Source organism: Pelodiscus sinensis, chromosome 6, assembly GCF_049634645.1.
Source record: "Pelodiscus sinensis isolate JC-2024 chromosome 6, ASM4963464v1, whole genome shotgun sequence".
Classification (NCBI taxonomy): Eukaryota; Metazoa; Chordata; order Testudines; family Trionychidae; genus Pelodiscus; species Pelodiscus sinensis.
In genome coordinates, this window is record NC_134716.1 from 85,741,149 (window position 1) to 85,768,447 (window position 27,299).

The following is a 27,299-nucleotide window of genomic DNA, read 5'->3' on the forward strand; positions in this document are numbered from 1 at the left end:
CCCTCTTCCCTCAGGACTGCCTCAACCCAGAGCTTCCCACCCCTCAAGTACCCTTTGGGGAGGGCTGAAGGCACCCCTCTGATTCTTCAGACTACATTCAGGCTATCAAGGAAGTGGCTGTTCCCCCAGGGGAAAGTGCACAGTTTACTGTACTTCTCACTCTGGGTAGAATGCACAGAGAGCAGATTGACCTGACCTTTCTCACGCTCTCCTCCCTTGTCAATGCCTGCTGGAGCTACAATGGCTATGGAGAGGCACTTCTCACCTAACCCCAAGTTGCTATGGTGAGAGAGGGCTGGGGCAGTCCTTTCTCCCCAGGGAAGCTGCATATTGAACTCCTCATCTCTAGCCTCCACCATTTTATTTTCTAAAAAACAAAAATTAAGGACCCAATAAATGCCAGGTAAATCTTCTAGTGTTACTATATTTTTGTCTCAGTATCAGTAAAGAGAGCTCCTCCACCCTGCAAATCTCATTAGTTTCCCCTGCCAGAATTCTAGTTTTTCTTGTATATACAAAAGCACAGTTTGAACACAGATGGGAAGATTTAAAAATAATTTACAGAATTGAAAGAAGGGATGGGAGGCATCCGTTAATTAGCAACAGGGTATTGATCAGTGTGTGGTTTTGAACACAAGCAATACCATTGGAGTATTTACAGTCCCTGATATTGCACATGCACGGTTTTGCACCAAGTGTTCAGTTAAAATCACAATTAACAGAGATGTAGATGACTTTATTTAGGTGGGAGATCTAGAGTTAAAACATAATAAAAAAAACTGCTATTGCGACTGCTGAGAGGCAGTGAGGAAGGGACCAGGCGCCAAAGTCCCTTCTGTGGAGTGCCTTGTAAGGAGGTCTGAAACCCTGAGCCCAAGGGACATCCTGTCTGACACATATCCTTGGCTGGGTTCCTATGGCTGCTGCTGCAGAGAGAATCAATTCCCTTGGGGACACCAGAATGAGGGTGGTGTCAGAATGAAATATATGATACTGCAAAGGAATGGGCTGGACACTTGAGAGATACCCACACACAAAGTTATCCCTGCACACCATCATCCCCGACATGCACTTCTGTCCACACCCCATGTACACACACTGCAGCCCCCAGAGCTTCCTCACAGTTTCTAGATAAACACTCCCACTACACCCATGTGTGTGCATGTGCACGCACGCACGCACGCACACACACACCTCTTTTAAAAAAGGGCAAGATTACTCCGGGACAAAAAATGGAGTGCACTGTAGTGTTTGCAGTCCTCGGCGCGCACACACAAAATTAGAGTGAACTTTGCTGGTTTTCATGACTCGGGCTCCTAGCATTGGTGTATAGGTAAAGAATTTCTTTACTTCATAACCCTTGGAACCTTGATCTTCCTCCTATCAATGACTAGAGAACAGACATTCATTCTCATCTTCCTGGATCTCTCTGTAGCACTGAACACTGTTGACAAAGAGCTACTGCTGTCTCACTTGAGAGATGTGGCAGAGATCCAAGGTAACATGCTGAAATGGTGTGAGTCCTTTCTTGGAGGGGACACCCAACAAGTAGCAATGGGAAACTGTACCTCCACCCGTAGAATTGCTCACCTATGGAGTTCCACAAGAATCAGTTCTCTGTCCAGTCCTTTCCAAAAATCAACATGGCCACTAAGTGAACTAGTAAGACAACTTGGACTCAAGTGCTAGCACTATTCTGATGACAAATAGTTCTACCTGATCCACATACAATCAGACCACTACCACCAAGATCACCCAGTGCTTGGATGAGACCAGCTCATGAATGAAGAGCAGCTGACTGAAGCTGAACCTAAGAAGACAGATGATCATCTTCTCACATGCAGACATCAGAGCTCATTGTCTAGGTTCTGTAACCAGAGAGCCTGTGTCAAGGGAGGTTATGTGTTGTAAACTGCCCTCCAGATGTCAAGCTGGGCATTCTTTCACCACATGAGCTATGGTCTGCTTTTGCAATTCTGCTCCACAGTCAGAGTGGAAAGGAAGTCAGGCTAAGCAGGTGCATAGTTGCAGCAATTCTGGACAACTGTTGACCTTGGTCAGGATCTGTGATGAAACAGACAAGGAGGCAGATGCAATGATGGACTTGTGAATGTGCTTAGAATATCAGACTCTCCACCAGTGAGGCCTTTGCTCTGTACGAATGGAGTTTTCAGCTCCTTGGCAGTGCTGATGAGCCATGCATGGGAAAGGGTCAATAGCACTCTTGTCCAGGAGAATGTTAGCTGCGGTAGCCAAGGATTGTCAAGAGATCAACCCTGGTATCAGACCCCAGTCTGCAGAAGTGAGATTTCTTCTCTGAATATGATCAGACCATCAAGCTGGTGTTACATGTTGTTTCCTGTGTGAATAGTGAGGCATCAGTCAAAAGGAGATGTAACGGTTTGGTTTCCATTCCTCACAACTCTCCAGGAAGACATAACAGTAATAGCCACTTGGCAAAGATCTGGCAGAGCTATGGGTGCTAGCCTAGACTATATAAATTGGAGGTTGTCATATAATTCAAGTGTCAGTAATAACACGAGTGGCCAAATTCAGTTCTACGTCAACATGATAAGTATGGTGACTGCATCCACAAAACAGAGCAGCATTCAGCTGAAGCAAACACCAGAACAGCTGTATGAAGGATTGAAGAATCTGCTCCCCAGGACATTCCTGTCTACTTGAGAGCATCAGACTGTTTCTTCCTAGAGAATGGGTGGAGGGTTGGCTTTTATTGATGCCACTCTTTTGACTGACACCTTGAAAATATTATTTCAACATAGCCTGCTTCAGCTATGTTGGTGAGATGTGTGGTGACACTATTTGGAGAGAACTCCTGGTGCCATGTATCTGGTGGGTATTTTGCTGCTCTGAACTTCTTGAATGTCCATGCTTCCCTGCTAGATCTTTTTTCACATGTCCATTTCTAAGATTGCTCCCCTTCTTGTCTCTACTCATTTCCCCTGGTGTGCTCTTCAGCCTGCATTCAGGCTCTCAAGGAAATGGATGGCTCTTTTTGGAATATCAAAATTTTCATACCATTTATATGGAGGAGAGTCTGTTCTTCATCCAGAGGTGGTGTGTGGGTATTTTGGCAGTTGTGTGGGCTGGGCTTGGAGGTGGCCTTAAAGATTGCATTGATAAATCTGGGTATGCTTAGGCTTGTCAGCCTGTGATACCAATTTATAGACATGGGTACACTCTGATTTCAACTCACCTACTGAAATGGTTGAAAGAAATATTAGTTGATAACAGCTGGCATGCCTGCAGATTGGGCATCACCATCTTGACTGCCAGGCATGTAGCACTCTGCATTGTTATGTGATGGGGCGAGACTGACAAATAGGGTGCAGGGAAAAGGCTGTGGTGCTGGCAGGGCAGATGAGCTTGGGCAGGACTGGAAAGGAGAGGAGAAGAAGGAGCTCTGTGGCTGCAGCAGAGAACACCCTTCTACTGATCAGCTTCCATGGCAGCAAGGGTCTCTGCAGCCCCATTGTGACAGATGTGCTCTCACACACCAGCTGGGAGGTCTCTGCTCTGCCCCACCAGGATTGCAGCCTTCCCTGCACTATGTGCCTTCAGGGGTCTAGTGGCACCTGCCATGTGGCTGTTCAGGGAGCTCTCTGTACTCCCACGGTCATAGGAGTGAGTGGGGTGGGGGGGGCCTGTGAGAGCAGAACTGCAGAGGGCTACCTGTGCTGTCATGAAGCCAGATGCACCCAGTCTGCAGACACAAGCTGTGGAGAAGGCTGCGGCAGCCCGAGCTCAGCTGACCAGAGACCCCTGGCCAGGACTGCAAGGAAGAAGATGAGCACCTAGGTGTGAGGAAGGCCACTTGCTGCTGAGTGACTCCCTCCATAGGCAGAAACTGTTCAGCAACAGGCCAGCCTCCATCTTGCAGTGCTGACTAGGGGCTGTTGCACCACTGAGACAGGATCATAGCCTCCCGGGCACCAGCCACCCCTGCATCTTGGGCCTCTTGGCTTTGCAAGGAGCCCCCTGTAGCCCCACTGTCAGTGCTGGAAACCCCATGTAAGCCTGCCCTAGATCTCACCTGCCCGCCTTAGATTCCAGGAACTCTCAACATGTTTTTAAAAAGGTTAAAAATATAAGAAAAAAAATCAATGCAAATGAAAAGCCCTTAATGATTGATATTAATCAGAGTTCAAAACCATAAAAACTGAATTCTGCCAAATTTAAGTGGGCTTGATTATTGCGATGTGTTGCAGGAAATAGACTGTTGGTTAATATAGGTGTTCCGTTCTGCCTTTCTGTAGTTCCAACGTTGCGTAATTGGTCACGATAGATGTGGTAGCCCCTTTTGGGATGAGGATGGGGCAGAGCTGAAGACATAAAAGTGAGGCCCCTGGGAAAGATGAAGGGATTGGCTGCATGCCCTCCTGAAAGGAGCAGGGCCTTGGATGGAAGGGTCAGGTTGGGGGCTAGCCTTCCCCTGTCAGTCCCTCTGCACTGCCCAGACTGCATGACCAGGAGTCTCAAGCTCTTTTAAATTGCTAGGTCTGGAGCAACCCCCCCGCCTATTCCTAGATGGTAGCCCTGAGATAGGGCAGTGCTGGTTGTGGGGGATTTTCCACGGACCCTGCAGATAAAGGGCAGTCTCCAGCAATTACAAAGCTAATCTGTGCAGGAGACAGAACTTTCTCAGGGTGGTCTAAGACTGTGGAATGAACTCTCCCGGGGACTAAGGATCATGACAAACTTCATCACCTTCCACTTAATGGCACAGCCCATTTATTTGCCTTTGCCTTCTTTACCAAACAAACATGTAGCAACAGGCACACCTGTTTTAAAAACCCCTTAAAAAAAGCCCCTATCAAAACAAGCTATTATGGTGCAAATGCTTCTCCCACTGGGGAAGGGATGAGAGAACAAACAACACATGACAGATTTGCAGTCCTTGTGCTTCATGCACCACAGCAAGATGCTGAGATACTATGGTGATGAGCACAGCATGAAAACCTGAATAGAATAAAGATAGTTTCCATGCTGAGAAACGGCTATTGATTGGCTACTGGGCGCTGTATGGAATTCCACCTAGTCCTCTTCCCTCTGGGGGTCACAGCCTGCCCATCCTCCTCTGCCTTCCATCCACTGTACAGAATGCTGCATGATTCTCTTACCTCCAGTGCTTACCAGCTGTCACTCCTTCTTTCTGGCTTTTACATTCCGTTGTCACCAGTTCCTGTCTTTCTTGCCTGGGGGATGGTGACACTCATTTAATCTGATTGCTTAGGAACTCCTGTTTTGTGGGAAATTTTGCAATTTTGTATTTTTTCTTGATCAAAAAATGCAATAAAAACAGAAAAATTTTACATGAAATTATTGCTGAGTGAATAACTATTTTTTTGTTTTGGGCTGAAACTTAAAGTATCAAAAGCAGCAAAACAATTTTTTTATTTGGCCTCATGTAGCTGTACTCAATTCATTGTTGTTATAGTTCTAGGCATGTGAAGCCCAGTCACACAAGAAAGCACGTGAGTGAAATGCTCAGTTGATATTGCGGTCAATAATGGCAATGCAAGATGACCTACAATCAATGTTATCTGTTTTACTGTACATAAAAATTCATTGAGACTCTTGTACCACTTCATGCCATACACATTTCAATGATAAGTAATAAACTCAGAAATAAATGTTTTTAGCGTACTTTTTGACAGTAACAAAGACAATCGTTAAACCAAGCCATCCTAACGAAGATAGAAATTCTTGCAGCTGTTTCTTTTTCTAAGAATGAGTCTTTTCACTAGGGATCATTTATATACCCCAGCTAGTATATTTATTCTGTTTCTGTATACTGTCACAGCATTTTCATCAGCCTTGCAAGGATAATACAATAATATGTGATAGGTGCCAATGGAATTATTTCACTTAAACTATAATTTAGTTGCTTGAACCTGTCTACTGTTGCATTGCAATTTATAGCAAGTGTCTTATGCAGCTTAGGAAAATTGAAGTAACAATAACTGGCACATGTCAAAATGGGGGAACATTTGTCATGTGTTATAGCTGCAGTTATGGTTACATTCTAATATCCATTCTAATTTTATTGTACTGAGTTTCTCATAACTTTCTAAAGCTTTTAGTATTCACAAAAAAACCCAACAAATGGTCTGGTAGCACTTTATAGACTAACAAAACATGTAGATGGTATCATGAGCTTTCGTGGGCATAAGTGGGCCGTGTCCACAAAAGCTCATGATACCATCTACATGTTTTGTTAGTCTATAAAGAGCTACCAGACCATTTGTTGGGTTTTTCTGTAACAGACTAACTTGGCTACCCCATGAAGCTCCTAAAGTATTCACAAAGCTACAATCATAACGTATCTGAACAGAGAAACCTCCTTTTAAATAGTTTGAGAGTTGGTTGTGAGTTTAGAGAATTATATGCACTCTATGCTTAAAGAGTATTAGTTGAAAAACTTTTCAACTAAGTTTCTGAAATATTTTGATCCCCCTGATGTTACATGGTTCCTATGAGATACAATAGGGATCTCATTGCAAACAATGTCAGGAGTTACAACCACCTTGTCTTTCCCATATTGCAAATTGGGAGTGAAGAGACCAGCTAATCCCAGATAGAACACAGAAGGTGTTCAGATATGGAAAAGGATGAGATTCATTAAGATAAAACTAGCTAGAATCGGTGTTCGGCAGTGTGCAGATTTTTCTTCTCAACCATATTTCCCTTGGTTGTCGGATGACTGTACTGATGCCACAGTATTTCTAAACTATATGGTTTAGAGATTTTTGGTCATTCAGAAAAGAGCTCACTTTCAGTTAGTGGAATTGATCAAGTAACATTGGGGAATGAAATTAAAGTTTTTATTTTCATGACAAAGTAGAACAGGGAATTTATTTCAAGCCTCACTTCATTACTACAATACAAAAATATTAGTCAGGAAAGCTGTACCTGTTCTCTCATTGGAACAATCTAAGCCCAAACTGTGTTTGCATATGCATGCATCCCAGAATTGCAAACACTGCAAGGTAAAAAATTATGAGCTAGATTATGAGCTAGAAGACCTCTGCCAGGTCTTCTCCCTAAAAAAGAGATTTACAACACAGTCTGATATATTAAGGTATTTATAACTCCTTGGGGAAACGGCCCCTTCCTGTATCCTTTGTGTGGGCCTATTTCAGATTCAGCAAAGCATTTGAGCAATACTTAATTTTAAATCTCTTGGGAAACATTGCAGTTGGGTGTTGTTTAAAGCAGCTCTGAGTCTGCTATAACCTATATCAGGGTCTAATCAAGATTTGGCTGCCTCAAGGATTGGGCCTCAGAAAGACAATATGAAGCCATCTTTGGCTCTATGCTCAGAAGAACCGAGCATTGTTCTAGTGTAGTTAAAGATCAAATCTAGGGTGTTTTGTACCTTATGTTGTCATTTGCATAGTGAATGTGAAAAAAACATAACCCCAGGCAAGAGAAGATTTGCTGATTTGGACATACTGCATTTTACATCGACTTTGTGTTCAGCCTAGGCGTAAAAGACTATATTGCACAAAGCAGGGAAGAATCAGCCACTCTAAATGTAGCTGACTGTAACAAATTACAGCAATTTTACTTTGTGTGACTGCAAAAAACCATAACTTTTCACTACATTCTTTTTAGAAGTATGTTGCAGAACTACAAAATGAAAATGATTCAGTACACTAATATTAGTGTTGCATTTATTTGTTTAATGATTAGTTGTCACTGTTTAAAATACAAACTGTGTTTTTATTCATTTTATTATTGTACTGCTTTGTATGCAGAAATAATGCAATAGGCTAAAGATTTAGGGTCTGACTCTCCTCTGACCCACACAGCTGTAAATTTGGAGTAAATCAGCTAAAGGCAGAAAAGGTACCTTAGTAAATGTAACAGAGAGGTGTATCTGACCATTAATATCAACAATTTGCATTGAATCATGACATACAGTATTTTGTTCTGGTGAGAGAGACTATTCTCAGGCTACATCTAGACTACAGTCTTCTTTTAGAAGAAGCTTTTTTTGGAAGAGATCTTCCAAAAAAAGCTTCTTCTGAAAGAGAGCATCCACACTGCAAAAGTGCAGCAAAAAAACAATCTGCTTTTTCGAAAGTTAGCGTCCAGACTGAATGGACACTCTTTCGCATGTAAGCTGTGATTGCTATGGATGGAATGGCCTCCAGGGCACCTGTGCTTTTTCCTCTTTCCTCTTCTTCAGAAAGAACTCCCTCTTCCCCATCCACACAAGCCTTTTTGTGAAAGAGCTCTTTCACAAAAAGGCTTCTTCCTCATAGAATGAGGTTTACCAGTGACAGAAAAAACCCTCTGTTCTTTTGATCTTCTTGCGGAAGAATGCAATAGCAGTGTGGACGTTCCTTAAGTTTTGTTGGAAAAACAGTTGTTTTTCTGACAAAACTCTGTAGTATAGGCATACCCTAAGTGACCAACTATAAGCTTCTTGAGAACAGCATGTAATCCACAAATGCAATGTGTAAGGCTCAAATCAAAATATTTCTCACCATTTATGCAAACTAGCTCTGGCTCAGTAACAAATTATAGAAATTCTTTTAAACACAAATATTTTCTGTATGTTAGAGTGTTCTTTGGTGAATAAATAAAATATAAAAAGAAAGAAAAGCAAGACAAGGATGCTTTTACTCAGAGCTCAATTAAAAGCCATAGAGAAGTTTTGTAATAAATTCTCTTCTTCCTGATGTTTCTGGTGCCTGATTCAGAATTACGTATTCAAACAAAATTTAAGTTTACCTGATTTTTTTGTTATGGAGGATTTTGTCCATGCATTGGAGCTTGGTGTTCTCTTTGGGGAAGTAATAATGAAGTCAATTAACCGATAAGCAAAAGCTTATAGATTAATTCTGTGGACTACATGCATTTCTCCCCCTCCACCCTGCCAGTACATTTTTTAGCAGGCTGGCCAGCAGCCCAACTCAATCCTGTCTCATGCTAGGTCCAGAACCTACTCCTGCTGTGGCTCTGCATTTAAAGTGTATCAGGAGCCAGGCAGGCAGCCTGGCTCCATTCTGGTTTGCACTGGGTCCAAGAGTTCAACCCCCAGCCTGGACAGCAGCATGGGGTGACAGGCAGCTGGTCTGCAAGGGGAGCTGGTTTTTAAACTGGCTCACCTTACGGACCAGTTCCCGTCTGGCACCCTGCACTGCTGCCTCTGGTTCAGTGCACTGTCATGGGGCTCCTCTGGAGTGGGGCTGGAGCGCACTGGCTGCCAACCTCACCCCTAAAGACTATAGAATAATTGAGTAACTGATAAGAATTCATGAGGTTAATTGACTATTCAATTAACCAATATCCCTAGTTCTCTTTCATGCATTCCTAGAGTGCTCTATAGAGAGGAGCAGTAGCGTATGCTGTGCTTTGTGTGCAGCTGCTCACAGTTTCTACTGTGCCACAGAGCAGATAAATATTTCCTCCATTTTAGGTAGTTTTGTCAGTTCTTTGGGGTCAGGGACCATCTTTTTGTTCTGTGTTCATTGTCTAACATAGCAAGATCTGAGTGGGTGATTTACATCCTAGGCACTACTATAATAGAAATAATATGTATCCTGGGGATATCATAACATTTTAGAGCAGGTGAGGGTGGATTTCCAAGCTAGAAGACTCTTTGGTCAAAGTCAGGAACATACAACCTGTCATAAAATTCTTTTGAGGCTTGATCTCGCAAGGTGCTGAGCACTCTGGGCCTGGTTCTGATCCAGCAAAGCACTTAAGCACATGAGTAGTCTCACTGATTTTAGTAGCTCACAGCTTGGAGACAGGCACATGCTTAAGCATTTAGTTAGATTGGTGATGAAGTGCACGCAATTGAGTCCTATGATCTTACTGCACTGCAAGGCTTGACACTTACAAGAGTCTTATTTAACTTCAGGGGAGGATGGTATAATGGGTGACACGGCATTCTGTAGCCATCTATAAGTTTGCATTTTCATGCACATGCATGAAAAGTTCACATTTTGTACCATGTGCAGAATCAGGCAAGGGCTTCGCTGCTGAGACATTTTGTTGGAGAATAATATTTTATGGCCTGTGAATAATGTAATAGTGATGCTATTTTTATTTTCTCAGTGTTGCCTGGGGAGTGGGTTGAATAATGTCATTTAATAGTGGACTGTCATTTTGCTGGAATATATTTCAGTAAATATAAAACCTCAGGGTAGTGCTTAAGGACTATCTCTGGAACATTGGTTTCACTATATGTGGCTGGTTCTTGGAAATAGGTTTCCTGAAGTTAGGCTTGGTTTACACATTCTTGTAAGCACAGAGAACATTATAAAAAAAATCACTATTCATACGGATATACTGGTAAAGTGGAATTTTTAACTGTAGTATGTGAAAAAGAAGACTGTACTGTAGCAATTAGCAACTGCCACTTGCAGTGTTTACATAAAGCCCAGCAAATTCACTCCTGTGCTGATGGCCAGCCCAGTGTTCAAGTCCCATACAAGCCCCCATAATGACTTTTTAAGCAGAGTAGCAGCAGAGAACTAGACTGGATGCAAGAATGAAGAGTTCTAAAGTTAGATCCTGAACTTCCAAACACATACAGGCAGGAGCAGTTCTAATGGAATCACACCAACAAGGGTTCCAGGACTAGGGCCTTACATTGTAAGAGCTTCGTAATAGACCAGACCTCCCTTCAGCAAGTTGGCATAACTACAGGTACCTGTAATGTGCAGCCACTTTGGCCCACATCCACGAAGGAGCATCAGAGTCTGAATCTCAGATTGAGGTACAGGCAGTCCCTGACTTACGCGGATCCGACTTATGTCGGATCCGCAGTTACGAACGGGGCTGCCCCGGAGTACACGGACTGCGGGACCTCACGGTCCTGCCGCCTGTGTACTCCGGGGCTTTCTCCGCATCTCCCTGGTCTTCAGACCAGGAAGACGCGGAGCAAAGCCGCGGAGGGGCTCGGGCAGCGGGGCAGCGCGAACCCCCCCCCCCCCCCCGCGGCTTTGCAAAGCCTCGGGGAAGCCGGCAGGGGAGCAGTCCAGGCGCGCCTGGGCTGCCTTGCTGCCCGAGCCCCCCCCCCGCGGCTTTGCAAAGCCACGGGGGGGGGGGCGCTCGGGCAGCGGGGCACCCCAGGCGCGCCTGGGCTGCTCCGCTGCCGGCTTCCCCGAGGCTTTGCAAAGCCGCGGGGGGGGGGGGGGCGCTCGGGCAGCGGGGCACCCCAGGCGCGCCTGGGCTGCTCCGCTGCCGGCTTCCCCGAGGCTTTGCAAAGCCGCGGGGGGGGGGGGGGGGGGCGCTCGGGCAGCGGGGCACCCCAGGCGCGCCTGGGCTGCTCCGCTGCCGGCTTCCCCGAGGCTTTGCAAAGCCGCGGGGGGGGGGGGGGCGCTCGGGCAGCGGGGCACCCCAGGCGCGCCTGGGCTGCTCCGCTGCCGGCTTCCCCGAGGCTTTGCAAAGCCGCGGGGGGGGGGGGGGGCGCTCGGGCAGCGGGGCACCCCAGGCGCGCCTGGGCTGCTCCGCTGCCGGCTTCCCCGAGGCTTTGCAAAGCTGCGGGGGGGCTCGGGCAGCGGGGCACCCCAGGCGCGCCTGGGCTGCCCCGCTGCCGGCTTCCCCGAGGCTTTGCAAAGCAGCGGGGGAAGCCGGCAGCGGGACAGCCCAGACGCCCCGTGGCTATCCCGCTGCCGGCATCCTCAGAGGCTTTGCTCCCCGTCTCCCTGGTCTGCTGGTCTCCAGCAGACCAGGGAGACGGGGAGCAAAGCCGCAGAGGACCCAGGCGGCGGGACCGCGGTGCGTCTCGGTCCGCCGCCCGTGTCTTCCTGGTCTGCTGGGGTGGGGGGGGGCACAGCTAGTACGCCCCCCCCCCAGCAGACTAGGCTTTTCTCCGGACGCCTGTGGCAGAGCAGCTGGGGTGCTGCCGGTTGGTCCCGCAGCGCCGCTCTGGGTGCTACTGGACCAACCCAGCAGCACCCCAGCTGCTCTGGTCCTGATTTAGCCGCTGCTGGTCAGTTTCAGCAGCGGCTGAATCAGGACGCCTGGGGCAGAGCAGATTGGGTGCTGCTGGGTTGGTCCAGTAGTGCCGAGGAGCGGCGCTACTGGAGCAACCCAGCAGCACCCTAGCTGCTCTGCCCCAGGCGTCCTGATTTAGCCGCTGCTGAAACTGACCAGCGCTGACTACAGGAAGCCCGAAGCAGAGTTGCTCTGCCCCGGGCTTCCTGGAATCAGCTGCTTATCAGTTTCAGCAGCAGCTGACTTGGGGACGCTTGGGGTTCTTAAGTTGATTCTGTATGTAAGTCAGAACTGGCGGTCAGTTTCAGCAGCGGCTGAATCTGTACGCCAGTTCCGACTTACATACAGATTCAACTTAAGAACAAACCTACAGTCCCTATTTTGTACGTAACCCGGGGACTGCCTGTACTTAAGTCCAAGTTTTAGGCACTCCTGATTCACAAAACCTCTGCTCTGTTGCAACCTGTGGTCATGTAAACTCACTCAGTGCTTGAATTTTTACTGTAAAAGTTCCCTAGACATCTGCATTTCCGCTTGTAGGCGTGGTACTGCTGCCTCACTCTAGGAAGCTAGATCCCCAGTGCAATCCACAAACCAGCAAAAGACAGGTACTCCTCCACCCAGCAGTGGGGCCTGATCATGTTACTTAAATAGTCACTGTGACAGAGAGAGAACCTGAGATAATGGCTAGATTCTGGTGATTGGAGCACCTACATGGGAGATTGGAGACCTTGGGTCCAGTCTCCCAATTACAATGACTAATTATGTATCCAAAATTGATAGCTTTAACAGGAGAGCCTGATGGTAACCTACATCCAAATATCCCCCTGTGAAGTGGTTAGGGTACTGTCCTGAAAGGTGGGAGGCCTCCTGAGTCAAATCCTTTCTCCCTACCAGGCAAAAAGGGGACTGGGACTTCCCCCATCTTGGGCGAGTGGTCCAACTACTGGCATAAGAATAATAAGGGAATTGTCATCTCCTCTTGTGCTTTTTCAAAGAAACAGTATAGGTACCTCAGCTGCCTGACTTCAGGAGCAGGGTTCCCAGCTATGGGTGGCAAACAGCAGTAAGAACCTCCCTTCAGCTGGGTTAGGCATCTAATTCTGTGGAAAGGGTGGAGTTCAGGCCCCATCTCTGTCATCTGTATCTCCCATTAGCTAGTCCAGAGGACTTTCTCCCTAGCATGCTTGCTTTTCTGAATAGAATTCTTAGGTGTTTCTGAGTTTGCCACCCCACATTTTCAGTTTTCAAATGTGATACAGATGTTTATGTTGACCATGCATAACTATCACAACAGATGTCAAAGGAAGCTGGAGGTTTTGGTCTGAGGGATGAGAGCAGCTGGGGATTTTGGCATCTAAGAAGGCATGGAAGGGAGTTTGGGATTTACATATTAGCTATATGTTTCTGTGAAATCATCATCAGAGAAGTAACAATGTTAACAGTGAAGGAGCTATTTTTAGGTATTAGCGCTAACACAACATTGTAATGAATGGGGAAGTTCACACTTCTCAGATCATTCATTTCAGGCCCCCTGAAGACTCAGGAAAAATAATGCTGATTGCTTTATATTCAGTTCATATTTTCTTTGCAACTGAGGGAGAATCATTTTTTTAAAGTTTTGTTTCTGGAGAAAGAGTGCATTCTGCAACAAATCCCATGGGTCCTGAAGCATGGATTATGCAGGCTCTGCTAATCTGCCTCAGTTGTCTTTCTTCAGATCCAGACCATCTGAAGAGAGAACTTCCAAGAAATCACTATTTAAAAGTACTTGAAAATTTGGAAAAGCCAGGGAGAAAAACCTATGTTTTTTTCTTCCTCTTCTGTTACAGCTTCCACTTTAAAAGCTGTTCCACAAAATCAGAATCAGGATCCACAACAAGCTCAGCCAGATAAATCAGACATTTCTAAGGTATATTCCCACCTTCCTCTTTCTGTTTGTCTCTTTTCCTTGCTGTTTGTTTTCAGATAAGTGTAGTATAGCATGGTGTTTGGATTGAGATAAGGTATACCTGTCCTGTGATTGCTACCACAGGAAAGGGGTGAATAGATTTCATTAGACTAGCATCATCCTGCAGAGGCTGCAGCTGCTTGAGAATGTTCTCCAGCTGTGGACACCTAGGAATAAGAAATAAAAGGAGGAGGCAAAGGCTACACATAAATTTTGTTGTTATTACTACTGCAGGAGAGACTGACTGGTTCTGAAAGAGGTGTCAGGCTGTTGAGCTCTAAGTTTAAAGGTCAGTAGCAGTAGCTAGTATTCTTGGGTAAACTATCAGTGAGGAAAGGGTCTATATGGATTCAAATGGTTCCTGAATCAAAAAGGAACCTTTCTGCTTTTGCCTTACAGTAAGAGAAGACTCATTATTTTGGGATGTGCCTACAAATGAATGTTTTAAGTACCTGTGATAAGTGTCTGCATATAACAAGAAGCAGAGCTGGGATGGGGAGAATTCTTGAGCACTGCTCAGTTTTAATGGAGTTATTTTATATGAAAAGCCTGGTTGCTGGCAAACAAGGCACCCTTAGTCATTGGGGTTGCTAACTCTCCAGGTGTGACCTGGAGTCTCCCAGAATTGGCATCAATTGTCTGTTGACTACTAAAAACAATCTTTGAGCTTTTAATAGGCATTTTAAAGAAAATGACACTGTCATGGGGGGGAGGTGAGAATCTCCTGGAGTAGCTTTGGTCAGAGTTAGTAGCCCTATGGTAAGTATACTAATTGCCATGATAAGGACCCTGTGAAGTAAATAATTAGAACTGTTTCCCTTTTAGAGTTGGAGAAACGAAGATAAAGTGAAAACTTAAACAAATAGTCAAACAAAGACTAACAAAACATGTAGGTGATATCATGAGCTTTGGTGGGCACAGCCCACTTCTTCAGATGACTGGAGGGTTGTCTGTTGCTAGAGCTGGGCTTGGAATGTTGTGGTAAAACTTTCAAAAGAACCAAAGTGACTCGGACAGTGTAAATCTCCCTTGTCAAAATTTGCTTAAATGTGTTAAATGCTAAGTCTCCTGAATCAGACTACCACAGTTCTAGAGTTATTCATTGTAACTTAGCCCTGTTATCCAGAGCCATGAGCTGCTCAGTCGGCATGTAAATAACCATGAAAATTGCTAACTGGTTAAATAGTTACATTATTACTGGTTAACTGTTGGTGGATAGCAGCTAGGGCCAGACACTCACTCAGCCGCTTTTCCAGAAAAACTTGCCAGCTGTCTACACTGGCCACTTGAATTTCTGCAAAAGCACTGACTTCCTACTGTAAGAAATCAGTGCTTCTTGCGGAAATACTAATCTGCTCCCATTCAGGCAAAAGTCACTTTTGCGCAAAGCTTTTGCGCAAAAGGGCCAGTGTAGACAGCTTAGATTTGTTTTCCGCAAAAAAAACCCTGTCTAGATTGGCACGGATGCTTTTCTGCAAAAAGTGCTTTTGCGGAAAAGCGTCCGTGCCAATCTAGACGCGGTTTTCCGCAAAAAAGCCCCATCAACGGAAAAGTTTTCCGTTAAAAGCATTTCTGGAAAATCATGCCAATCTAGACGCAGCCAATGATTACTGGGTAATGGGTTAACCTTTTACATCCCTACTGCTTAGAGTTCTTTCCAAAATAGAAAGAGTAGTTTTTCGGGTATTAAGCACCAAACCTGGGTGGCTGTAGGAGAAGTCACGAATCACCCATCATAAACATCAGAAAAAATTGCAAACTTGCAACCCTGGCATTGAACTTCTGTGTTCAATGTCATGTCTGCAAGGAAGAAGGCTGGAAACAGAATTTTCACTTTCAAACGAAGCTTTTCCTTGAGACTTAGCAGGTTCCCAAACTGAGTGGGAAGGAGTCAGGGGCAAGAGCATGAGTGACAGGCTCCAGAGGCCAGCATGTGGGGGGAAGCCTGTGGTAAGAGCCTGGTTTTTATCTCTTCTGTCTGACTGTAACAGTGTATGCTATAACTGTGCCAGAAGTGAAGGATTCTCACAATGAAGGTTTCCTCCTTGAGGCTCAGTTATTTACTATGGGGGCAGTGGGGTTTGGGACTATTCCAGGATGGGATGTCCACAGCCAATTTGTCTACTCCCTTTCTACCTGAGAAATGGCCAATAAGCAGTCACTAAAGGCAGTAGAGAGGGAGAGGAAAACTGCCCTTTTCTGATTAAGGTTAGAAGCACCTAAACTGGTCATTAAATCTTTAATTGCCTCCTTCTCCAACTGCAGGGAGCAATTAGAAATATGCTAATTCTGTCCCAGTAAACTCCTAGTGACATCATGCAGCCCTGCAATTGGCCTCACCCCACCGTAACAACACAGAAGGGAGACTTATCTTTCGTTATCAGCAGCAGGGCATTGGAGAGCGGCACCTAGTGCCAACGTTGAGCTGGCAGTCTCTGGGACACTTACAATCTCTTGTTTTGCTTATTCACTTTTTGGAGGATGAGTTTACATTAAAAGTAGGTAACTGATTATTTTCCAGTGCAGTAATATTTTATACGCTGGGCACAAGTAGCCAGCTCAGGAGCTGATAGAAGGTCATTTGAGTGACTTCGTTCACTGTAACACTGGGTTTTCTTTCTTACTTGCTTTAATTACTGCTTTAGCTGTAGTTACTCATTGACATTGATTAGATCACATTGTTCTCTCCAGGCTCTCATGCTGTTCAAACTTACTTTTTGCCATGCACCAATTACAAGGTGATGACAAGACCCTTTACAAAATTCTGGTGTCTCTAATAATATTTTTAGAATTTTCTCTCTCCTTTCCCTCTTCCATTTTCCCCCCTCTGTCTGCATCACTGATGTGGTTCAGAGTTAGTTATAATAGCCTTTCGTAAGATTGACGTAACCAGATCTGACCTGATTCACCAGTGAGCAGTGACTCATCCTGCTACTGAATCAAGAACAGACAATGACAAATGGTTGTACAGAATGAAATCTGAGACTCACTGAGAAGACCCATCCTGGACAGATATTTACCTTTGACAGACACCCGAGGGATTTCTGTCTTCTAATACTTTGGTGATACGAATGTAGCTTGTGCCAATATGTATTTAACAAAGTGAACTGGTGTGGTAGAGAACTACATGATACAACTTCAGAGAGAACTGCATTTAAAAAGACAGGATTAGAAAATTATTTTTCTCAATACGATGCCTTTTCTCTCTTCCCCCTCCCCCCAGTTTATAACTTGCTTCTCATGAAAACTTGGGTTGTGTGTTAATTCTCTAACTCTCTGTCTCTTGCTGTACTAAAATATAGGGATCCAAGTCTGTGTTTACCTGTGAGTAGTTCACTACTATTATGCTTGGAGTTACAGAAGGCTCATAGTTTTGGAAGTGTATTGAAGGGCCCACTCTGCCTTTCCATATTTCTAGCCCTGTCCAAGCAATAGTTAATGTCTGCATAGCATCAGGTGCAGAACTGACTTTCAGTGCCTCACCAAATCATCATCAAACTGCTGTTGGAAACAGATGGATTAAACAGCCTATGTAAGTATTATGACTTATTTTCCTATTCAGGAAAAAATATTGCCTTTTTTCAGATCAACAGAAGGGGCGTGTATAAACATAGCGCTGATTTTTTTTTTTTCAATGAGATACTAGTGAGACATTAGTCATAGCCTGTCCCTCACATTTAATGACTTGAGCAGCCATAGCACCATCCATTTTGAGTTTCTCAAGTGCCATGTTGCTCTGGTGCCAGGCACACTGATGAAGGGAGGGCAAAGGGGGCATCTGCACGGGGGGGGGGGGGCAGAGCTTCTGGCCCCTGCCATTGCTATTGTGGCAGCAGCTGGACCCATGGGCCCCTTTAAGTGTTGGAGCATGGTGCTGAGCACTCTCAGCAGCTTTGAATGCTGGGGGGGAGGGAGGTGGGAGAAGAGCAGCGCTTCATTCCTGGGCTGGCTGCCCTGGTTCTGCTGCTTCTGCCCAGCCCCACTCCTTCTGGGGGCATTGAACTGGGCCCTGTCCCACACCTTGCTCCTGGTAGCTGTCGGCCCTGCTGTCTGGCACAGCAGTCTTCTCACCACTACTCAGTAAATGTCCCTTTACAATTCCACTTCAGAGAATAGAATAAGAAAAGGGCGATACTTTGAAAAACGATTTTAAAAAGCAATAAATGCTTAGTTTTTCAGTAGTCTCCACCATGAATGGAGAAATGTGTCTATTAATGCATGTAGTGTTTAGCCCAGGGGGTTCCAAGGCACTAGAGACAAGGTGGGTGAGGGAATATCTTATTGGACCAACTTCTGTAGCTGAGACAAGCTTTTGAGTTGCACAGAGCTCTTCTGAAGAGATTTCCCTCACCCACCTTGCCTCTATATTAATGCAGTTTGTAATCGGGTGACTTGTGTTGGGCTTGCCAAACTCTAGTTTCAAGAGCAGGTCTATGCAGGGTGAGGGGGAAATCTCGCTCCCCTGGGGTACAGAGCCCCCAGAAGAGTCCGAGGCCGGAGGTCAAATCAGTGAGGCAGGAGAGAAATCTAGAAGGAAAAACTTTATGATGCATGCATGCAGGCTGTCACTTCCAAGAGTGAAAGCAGCCCTGAGTTACAGGTTTTTGGATCCTTTATACAGAATGCTTAGACAGTTCGGTTGTGGATTGTTTTTCTTTAACATATCAAAGTCTCAGCAGAAGTACTCTGAGACTTCTGTTCACCCCAGGAATGCTAGAAGTAAGTTTTACAAAACAAAAGCACATGAGAATGTGGAGTGGAGAAGTCTACAAGGCAAACGGTGACAAAAATAAGGGTTTACATGACAAATTGTAACAGACTAGGAGTATCCATGAACTTGAGATAGGTATTGTAAGGGTCTTGATTAGAGCTAATTTGATTTCTCTCTGTTACAGGGAGAGAGGCCTGGAAAACTTTTTAACCCTTACAGCAGTTTTCTTTTAGAGAGTTTTGATTTCTGCACAGTCCCGTCCCCCCCCCCCCCCCTAGACATAATTGGAGTTATTTGATTTTTCTCCCACAAGGGGCAGCCGCCCCGGGCCCCGCGCTTCAAAATGCCCTGCGCATGCACCGTGGCAAAGAGGGGGGCTGCAAAATTATGCTGCCTGGGGCCCCGCAAAACGGTCATCTGCCCCTGGGTCTATGCTACTACTGACTGATCTAACTTTCATGGTCCATGGATGTGAAAGACCCTCCTTTGAGTGATCTAAAATATAGCAACCTAAGCACTGTCCATACCAGTACTATGTCAGTGGGATAGGGTTAGCAGAGATGACATAGTGATGCTGACAGGAAAGCACATCTTCACTGGATGTACTACATGGCATAGCTGTGCCTATGTAGCAGTTCTAAGGGAGACCTGAACTTCAGTAAGCACACTGGATCAGGTCATTCCCCTGTAAAAGAAGCAGAAAGTGTGGTGTGGGGAGAGGAGAGAGCTCTCAGGGAAAATAGCATATGGATGGCGGAGAGCCGATGATGCACTCTGCTTCTAGCCCCTGATGTAGGGGATAGGGAAGCTAGATATTGTGTAATTGAATAGTCGTATAACTATATGAAATCTTACCGGTTGCACAACTATTTGATAGTCCCAGGGTGGGGTGTGGGGGGGAGGCAGACAGATCACTCTCCTCCCACATGAGCTACTGCCTCTGATGGGATGCAGCAAGGAGGGGGCAGGCAGATCAACAAAGTCGGCATGCATGGGGAACTGTCTTGAAAGCCAGCTTCCCAAATGTATCAGCTCCAGCCTACCCCCCCCCCCCCCCCCCCACATTCTCCGTGCTGCTCTCTATCAGAGGCAATGGGGACAGGGGTAGAGACGGGCAGATCTGGTGTTTGTGGGGAGCCTGCTTAAAGCCAGCTCCTCATGGGCACTGGGTCCCACTCCCCTCCAGCCCCTTGCAGCCTCTGATACAGAGGCAGTGGGGGGGGGGGGGGGCGGAGGGGGCAAGAGTGCCTGGAGTTGACAAGATCAGCCCAAGCTTATTGCCTAATTGTGTAGTCGACTACATGTTGACATCCCTAATAGGGGGAACATAGCAGAGGACAAGAGAATGTGGCTGGATAGCATCCCTTTGGTCTGGCTATTTCCATGTGCTAGAATGGCCCCTAGACTGCCCTAATGTTTTAAATTCACACAGCACAAACATGGCTAATCTAGTTTAAAGGGAGGATCAAACCCTTCCCTGCTAGCCCTAGATTTCAAGGGCCACAAAAATTAGCTCTACAGCGGTCACGGCTCAGAATCTGGGCCTTGTGGTGTATGCGTGTAAGAATGTCTGCATAGTAGAGAGGTTTCCAGCCTCTATAATACAACCTAAGTTATCCAAATGTCTGGAGGAGGCAGAATACATCTAGATCTCCAAGATTTTGATGTACTGCAGTAGAAATCCAGAGACTCGTTCATGTTTTGGATAACTGTAGTTTTACGAGTATGGATAACTGTAGTTTTACTAGTATATCAAACTGTCGGTACATTGCTCCAAAATATGGTGTATTAAATTTGCCTGCATATTTATATGGCGAGTCACATTCACATTTAGAAAGACTAGAAATATACATAAGTGAACACTCCTGGTGCAAACCAACTACTGACTTCCTACATACCCTGCCCTTTCCACCAGGCCCCCGGGGATCCCGCTTTTCAGAGGCTCTGCACTTTGTTCACTTCATTCCCCTTCCCTCTGTTGCTCATTCTTCCTCCACCCTCACTCAAGGAAACGCTTCCCATAAGGACAGGTTATTACATGATTATTCAGCACAGGTGAAACCCTAGCCTTATATACATCCAATATGATCCACTGACCTCAGTAGAACCAGAATTTCATTGTATGTAGATTTTTATTTTTAGTTTTATATTTTATTATGGCTTGCCCCTTCCTTTGATGCTTCTGGTAACAACCATCATCTGAGAGAAGATATTAGTCTGTTCTAATCCGGTATGAACAATTCCTATGTGTCTAAATTAACAACATTATTGTCTCTCATGTTGGTGACTTTTTTCCTATGAGAGGTCTCTTTCCTATAATGATGATGTATTTGCAGAGATGCTTCTACTTCTGTATGAATATGATTTTTTAAAATCTGTGGTACAATGCAATATTCTTACTGCAGTCATTTTTATACTAGACCTACATCTGTTCCATTAGCACTCAAAGAACTATTCTGCAAATGTCAGCTTTGTTTCAGGAGGTTGGTCTAAAATTGGTAGCAATTTGATGTCTGTGCGTTTTACCTTTCTGAATTACTTTTTTCTTTAAGGTAGATCCAGGTTTTATGTACACTTTTCATACTGTCTGGCCTCTGCCTTTTTCTTAGCTTTTGATGTTCACCTAGCTTACTTGTCTTTTCTTATCATTGTGATTTTACAACACATAAGACCTGATTTTGCATCTGCAGTTTTTTTAGGTGTGCAGTCACTGTCACTTTTATTATTCCTTTGTTTGTTTTATCATGCATAAAATGTACATAAAATTAATAGGAAAACAGTTTTTGCCTCAGAAGACCTTATATTCTAAACTTTCAATTTGACACACAGGCAAGTGTATAACAGCTGCCAAGAATGGGGATAGGGCTGGCTCTTACTACTGATTATGTGCAGCTGAAGAGGTCTGCCTGCCCTGAGTCAGCACCAGGAGCAGGGTTGTAGTATGTACCGTTATTCGGTTTAGATTTATGGTACAAAAGTCATAGTTACTCAGATCTAAATATCTGATATGTGGTATTCTGGGTTGAAAATTTGGCCCATATTGTATAATCATTTAAGGCTTTTCTCTTAATGAAGGTGACTGGAAAATTATGCCTTTGTGTTGTCTGCTTAAATGATTTCTGTTCTTAGGGAGTGTCACGGGGCGGGGCGCAAACCGCCGCCCCGCCCCGCTAGAAGTTAGATTGTACACAATGCACTGCTCGCTTCCGCACCTCCTAGGCGGAGTGGAGGGTCCGGGCCCACCCTCACTCCGGACCCCGACCCAGGGCCCTGACACCGAGAGCGTGCCTCTCGGTGGTAGCAGGGGGGTTGGCACCCCAAACGCACCTGCTCTTGGGATCCACGACCCGCCCTGGGTCTCTCTCCACTCCGCCGGCCTGCCGCGCCGACTATTCGGCCGCCCCGCTTGGGGCCTCCCCCTCCGGGGCTCTTCCTGCAGAGGTTCCCCCCGCCCCCCCCCCTCTCTCTCTCTCTCTCTCTCTCTCTCTCTCTTCTTCGCCCCCCCCCCCCCCGTCCCTCCCCCTGCCCTCTTTCTACTGTCCCGGCTCTTCCGGGTTCCTTCCTCCCCCTCCGTCGTCGCGCCCGTGACGTCACCTGTCACGTTCCTGGGCGCACCGTGATGACACGCCACGCCCTCCCCGCTCCCGCTTTCTAGGCCCGAGCGGTCTGCCGCATCCGTGCCCCCTCCCTCGGCGGCCCCGGGTAACGTTAGCGAGTGGCGGGGCTGCTCTGCCCCATCACACACCTCCCCCCTTTCTACACTCTGTACGCCTCCCGGTTGCTCGTCACCCGGCAACCGTGAGAGACAGTCCACGTTCACATTATCTTTACCAGGTCTGTGTTTAATGTCAAAATGGAAGGGTTGCAAACTCAGGTACCACCGCATTATCCGCGCGTTGTTATCCTTCATGGTCTGCATCCATTTGAAAGGTGCGTGGTCCGTCACCAGCCTGAAGGTATTGCCTGTAAGAAAGTAGCGTAAAGAGTCTATGGCCCATTTAATAGCCAGCGCTTCCTTCTCTATTATGGCATAGTTTCTTTCCCTGGGGAACAGCTTCCGGCTTAGGTAGGCCACGGGGTACTCCGCGCCCTCCTCCTCCTGTGCGAGGACTGCCCCGAGCCCTACCTCGGAGGCGTCAGTCTGCAAAAGAAATGGCTTTTCGAAATCGGGAGGCCGTAGCACTGGGCCCGACACCAGGCACTGGCAGAGTGTCTCAAATGCCCGCACCCCTTGGGGCGTCCACACCACCCTTTGGGGTTTCTCTTTCTTTGTCAGTCTGTTAAAGGGGCTGCCAGGGAGGCAAAATGGTTTATAAACCGCCAGTAATACCCCGCGAGGCCCAGAAACTGGTGTACTTGTCGCTTGGTGTGGGGCCGGGGGTAGTCTCTAATGGCTTGTACTTTGTCTAGTAGTGGTTTTAGCCGTCCCCTCCCCATCATATACCCGAGGTAGGATACTTCCCTTCTCCCGAACTGGCATTTTTTGGGGTTTGCTGTGAGTCCTGCCTGTTGGAGCGCCTGCAGGACGGCTCCCAGCTGCTGTAAATGCTCCTCCCATGTCCTGCTAAAGACGACGATGTCGTCTATGTATGCCGTGGCGTAGTCGTGGTGGTCTTCCAGGATCTCGTCCATCAGCCTCTGGAACGTGGCTGCCGCGCCGTGTAATCCGAACGGCATGGTGACAAATTGGAATAGTCCAAACGGGGTGGCGAACGCCGTCTTTTCTCTGGCTGTCGGCGCCAGGGGTATCTGCCAGTACCCCTTCGTGAGGTCAATCGTTGATAAATACTCCGCCCGCCCCAGGTGCTCCAGCAGCTCGTCCACCCTGGGCATGGGGTACGCGTCAAACTTCGATACCGCGTTCAGTTTACGGAAGTCGATGCAGAACCGTATGGCCCCGTCCTTTTTCGGGACCAGTACGATGGGGCTCCGCCACTCGCTCCGCAATTTCTCCACCACCCCCCACCGTAACATGTCTTGCAGCTCTTTCTGGACCGTGTCCCACAACTTCCGGGGAATGGGGCGCACCGGGTCTCTTATCCGTAACATGTCTTGCAGCTCTTTCTGGACCATGTCCCACAACTTCCGGGGAATGGGGCGCACCGGGTCTCTTATCCGTCTTCCCGGTTCCGTCATGATTTCGTGGTACGCCATGGTCGTCCTCCCGGGTCGGCTCGTCAAGCTGGCTGCCGCCTGTTGTAGTACCGCCCGGAGTTGTGCCTGTTGAACATGATTTAGCTCCATCCCCACGGGGCTGGCCGCCCATGTGACCTCTTCCTCGCCACAGGGCCCGAACTTGATCTCCATACTAAGGGCTTCCGATGGGGGCTCCTCCTGGGGTACCCATCGTTTTAGTAAGTTGACGTGGTACACTTGGTTCTGACTGTGTCTACCCCCTACCTGGACTTCGTAGTCCACCTCCCCGATCCTCTGAGTCACCCGGTAGGGCCCCTGCCACTTGGCTAGCAATTTGGATTCCCCTGTCGGCAACAGTACCAACACCGGGTCGCCCGGGCTGAAGGCCCTTAGCCGTGTCCCTGCGTTATAGTGGCGGGCCTGGGTTTCTTGGGCCTTTTTTAGGTTTTCTTGCACCCACCTCCCTATAGTTCGCATGCGGTCCCACAACTTAATTACGTATTGGACCACCCCCAGTGCGGTAGATGCCTGCTCTTCCCATCCCTCCCGCACCAAGTCTAATATACCCCGTGGCCGTTGGCCATATAATAGTTCAAACGGGGAGAACCCTACTGAGGATTGCGGTACCTCCCGTATTGCAAAGAGCAGGGGCAGCAGCAGCTTGTCCCAGTCTCGGGGGTCGTCTTGGACCAGCCTTCGCAACATTGCTTTCAGGGTTTTGTTGAAGTGCTCCACCAACCTGTCCATCTGGGGGTGGTAGGCTGCGGTGCAGATCTTCTTTACTTGCAGCCATTTGCACAGCTCCTTCATTAGGCGCGATACCAGATTTGTGCCCTGGTCGGTCAGGATCTCTTTCGGGAGTCCGACGCGGGCGAACATTTTCACAAGCTCGTCGGCTATCGTGGCCGCGTTGGTCTTGCGCAGGGGGACGGCTTCTGGGTAGCGGGTGGCATAATCGACCACCACCAGTATATATTGGTGCCCCCTCCGGGTCCGCTCCAAGGGTCCCACGAGGTCCAGGCCTATCCTTTCGAAGGGCTCCGATACTAGCGGCATGGGCACTAGGGCTGCTCGAGGGACCTGGGCCTCCGCCGTCCGTTGGCACTGGGGGCATGATCTGCAAAAATTCTTGACGTCCTGGTATACCCCTGGCCAATAAAACCGTTGGAGCACCCGTTGCTGGGTCTTCTCGGTACCCAAGTGCCCGGCCCAGGGGTTGTCGTGGGCCATCTCCATCACCCGCCACTGATATGCTTTCGGCACAATTAACTGGGTTTCCCCGCCTCCTGTCCCCGGGACCCGGTAAAGCCGGTCCCCTTGGATCTCGAAGTGGGGGCCCTGTTCGATTCGCTGTTCGGTCCCCTCGCTCTCCACCCGGGGCCCCAGCGCGTTCTCCCAGGCGTGTTGCAATGACAGGTCCTCCCGCTGCAAGGCTAGGAAGTCGCCTGTGTCGACCTCTAGGGTCGCCCGCGTCTCATCCCTGTCTAGCCCTTGTGGGGGTGTCGTGCCATCGTCCTCCTCCTGGGTAGCCCACGCCTCTTGTGTGTCCCTCCAGTCGGTAGGGCCCCGTTCACCTAGAAGCCGTCGCAGCCCGGGCCAATCCCTGCCTAATAACATGGGGTAGGGTAGTCGGGGCGTTACTGCGACTCGCAGCTCCCCGCCCTGGCTCCCGTCGTGTAACCTCACTCGGGTCGTCGGGTACGGCTGGGTGTCCCCGTGCACACACTTGATCCAAACCGGTGTCCCCATGTGCCCCGCTCTCCCTAGCGCGTCTCTCCGTACGAGCGTCTGCCCACACCCCGTGTCCAACACGGCTTCCACTACCTCCCCGTTCAAGCGTACCTGCCTTATCATGCGGGCCCGGCTTACCTCCTGCCGTGGGCCTTTCCGGGGTCTGGGCTGGCCGTAGGTGCAGTCCATCACGGGGCAGTCCTGGCGGATGTGGCCTTCCTGGCCGCATTGGTAGCACGTCGGTTTCGGCTGGACCCTCGGTGCGTCCTCTACACTCCTTCCGGCGTCGGCCCGGGGTTCCCCCCTTCCATGGTCCTCGGTTCCGCGCCACACCGGGGCTAATCGTCGCTCCGGCCTTCGGGCTGGGGGGCTTCTAGCTCTAGGCCCCGTGCTATCCCGCCCTTCCTTCCCTCTGGGGCTAGGTCCTCCCCGGCCCACCGGGTTGGTCCCCGTTCCTACCTTGCCGTGTCCTTCCGGTGCCTCTGCTGCCAAGAAGTGCTCCATGAGCGTCACGGCTTCTTCTAGGGTTCCGGGCAGGTGCCGGCGTACTCATTGTTGGCCCTCTGCGGGGAGTACTTGCAAGTACTGTTCGAGCACCACCAGGTCGGCCACCTGAGCCGCGGTCTTGGAGGAAGGTTCCAGCCACCGTAACCCGGCTTCCCGGATCCGCTGGGCGACCGCCCATGGCCGCTCCCCTGCTGCATACTTGGCCGCCCGAAACCTCTGCCTGTACGTCTCAGGGGAAATGCCCAGCTGGTCAAGGATCGCCTCCTTGACCTTGTAGTAACATAGCGAGTCATGGTCGGACAAGCTTCGGTAGGCGAGCTGGGCCGGGCCGGACAGGTAGGGGGCAAGTATGGTAGCCCAGAGTTCCTGGGGCCAGCAGGCAGCCGTGGCCACCCGCTCAAAAGTTACCAGGAATGCCTCCGCGTCGTCCTCAGCCCCCAACTTGGCGAGCCTGATGGGGAGTCGCGCCGGGCCTGCCGTGTCCTCTTCTCCTTCGTTGGTGGGTCCGATCAGTCCCGTCCCATCCTTCAGCTCCCTCACCAGCTGCCTCTGTTGCTCTCTGAACTCGGAGGTTAGTTGTCACAACGCCTCCGTCTGTTGCCTCTGGAGCTGGCGCTGGCTATCCACCAGCCATTCTACGATTTTGTCGGCATCCATGGTGCTGTTGCCTATTTGAGATGGCAGTAAAATAGAGTGGAAACAAAACCCACCACCCTCGCTCCCTAAGTTACAGGGGCGCAGTCATGCCCACATTCTCCACCATGTGTCACGGGGCGCGGCGCAAACCGCCGCCCCGCCCCGCTAGAAGTTAGATTGTACACAATGCACTGCTCGCTTCCGCACCTCCTAGGCGGAGTGGGGGTTCTGGGCCCACCCTCACTCCGGACCCCAACCCAGGACCCTGACACCGAGAGCGTGCCTCGGTGGTAGCAGGGGGGTTGGCACCCCAAACGCACCTGCTCTCGGGATCCACGACCCGCCCTGGGTCTCTCTCCACTCCGCCGGCCCGCCGCGCCGACTATTCGGCCGCCCCACTTGGGGCCTCCCCCTCCGGGGCTCTTCCTGCAGAGGTCCCCCTCCCCCCCCCCCCCCCGCTGCCCTCTCTCTCTCTCTCTCTCTCTCTCTGCTCCCTCCACGCCGTCCATCCCCCTCGCGTCTCCCCCTGCCCTCTTTCTACTGTCCCGGCTCTTCCGGGTTCCCTCCTCCCCCTCCGTTGTCGCGCCCGTGACGTCACCTGTCACGTTCCTGGGCGCACCTTGATGACGCGCCACGCCCTCGCCG

General features: G+C 48.5%; 1 protein-coding gene across 3 annotated transcripts in view; it reads left to right on the forward strand.

Annotated features, from left to right (window-relative positions):
- Positions 1-27,299, forward strand: part of PDE8B (phosphodiesterase 8B) — a 159,836-nt gene that overhangs the window by 40,083 nt on the left and 92,454 nt on the right. The window contains exon 1 of one of the 3 annotated variants that reach the window (XM_075932315.1): positions 14,142-14,222. The exons of the other annotated variants lie outside the window; for them this stretch is intronic. The gene's annotated coding sequence lies outside the window, so the exon portion shown is untranslated. Of the gene's footprint in view, positions 1-14,141; positions 14,223-27,299 lie in introns of those variants that run through there. 3 annotated transcript variants of the gene reach the window in all.